This window comes from Mandrillus leucophaeus, unplaced genomic scaffold (genome assembly GCF_000951045.1).
Source record: "Mandrillus leucophaeus isolate KB7577 unplaced genomic scaffold, Mleu.le_1.0 Scaffold1479, whole genome shotgun sequence".
Lineage (NCBI taxonomy): Eukaryota > Metazoa > Chordata > Mammalia > Primates > Cercopithecidae > Mandrillus > Mandrillus leucophaeus.
The window spans coordinates 32,465-34,107 of record NW_012101453.1 but is presented as its reverse complement, the minus strand read 5'-3'; positions in this window follow the sequence as shown (position 1 = coordinate 34,107).

Below are 1,643 nucleotides of genomic sequence, written 5' to 3'. Positions count from 1 at the left end.
CTGGTACAGTGGTGCATGCCTGTAATCCCAGCACTTTGGGAGGCCGAGGCGGGTGAATCACTTGTGGTCAGGAGTTCAAAGACCAGCCTGACCAACATGGTGAAACCCCGAATGTACTAAAAATACAAAATCAGCCGGGTGTGGTGGCACGTGTTTGTAATCCCAGCTACTTGGGAGGCTGAGGCGGGAGAATTGCTTGAATCCAGGAGGCAAAGTTTGCAGTTAGCTAAGATCACACCATTGAACTCCAGCCTGGGCAACAAGAGTGAAACTATGTCTCAAAAAGTAAAATTAAAATTTAAAAAAAGACATGAATTAACTCATTATTACTATGAGAAACCTAAGTATTTTTTAAAGCATGGGAGAGTATAATAAGTCTCAAATAAAAGAAGGTCATTGTGTAAGCATTTTGGTGCAACCTCATGGATGTCATAAAGTTGAACAACATATCATTCATCCTGAAGAAAGTTGAGAACAGGACTTCAGCAATTCTCTCTGAAGATGAAAAAAGAGTTTACATAAGAAGTCTCTGGCATGAAAATTAAGCTGGGAGGGAACTGGGACCACTGTGGGAGATAGAGTTAGTAAACATGTCCGCATTCTAATATCCAGAACCTGTGAGTATATCAGGTAATATAACATAAGGGAATTAAGGTGAAGAGGGTATACACATTAATAAGCAGCTGATATTGTAATAGAGAAATTATCCTGCATTACCAGGGTAGGCCCCACACAATTGCAAGTGTACTTAAATGAGTGAGAAAGGAGAACACTTGTCAGAGTACTATGATGTAAGATCCACTTAATGGGTCATTTTTTCCAAGATGTTTTTCGTTATTCTTCCTCTATTAGCATAAAATGTACTTCAGTTCACTTGCAGAAACACACGTGATTTATTTTTACATGCACTCACTATTTGTCGTTAACATTGAATAAAAGAAAGTAAAAACAGTTTTCTAAATGAATGATTCTTAGGCAGTACAGGACAATGTGACTATCTATACCTCTAATTGTTCACATGTGGGTCCTTGATGCATTGTATTAACAATTGGGTGTATAAAATCATTTCCAGACCATATTTTTAAGAAATTACATGAGCTACTCAAGATTAATCAAGATAAATGACTGGAATTAAAATCATGCTGGTGATAATTTTTACTATGGAATAAATGACATTGATGCAGGAGTTTTATTTCTTTTTGTTTCAGATATATAAAATGTTTCCTATTTTCAGTGAAGATGAACACACTTGCTACCTATATTATCATTAAAAATGTCTTCTTTTCCCAAGCTGGTATTGGAGTCTCAGCCAATGCCTTCCTCCTTTTCTTCCATGTGTTCACAGTTCTTGTGGATCACAGGCTTAAGCCTACTGACCTGACTACCAGTCTCTTGGCCTTTGTCCATATCGTGATTCTGCTCACCATTGTGTTCTTGTGTCTGAAGACATTTTTGAGTGACTGAATTTTCAAACTGACTTCAAGTGTAAGATGCTTTTCCACATGAACAGGGTGATGAGGGACCTCTCCAACGGCACCACCTGCCTCCTGAGCATGCTCCATACCAGCACCATCAGCCCTGGCACCTCCTGGTCTGCAAGGATTAAACAGAAGTTCACAGGTTACATCTTTCACTCCTTCTTC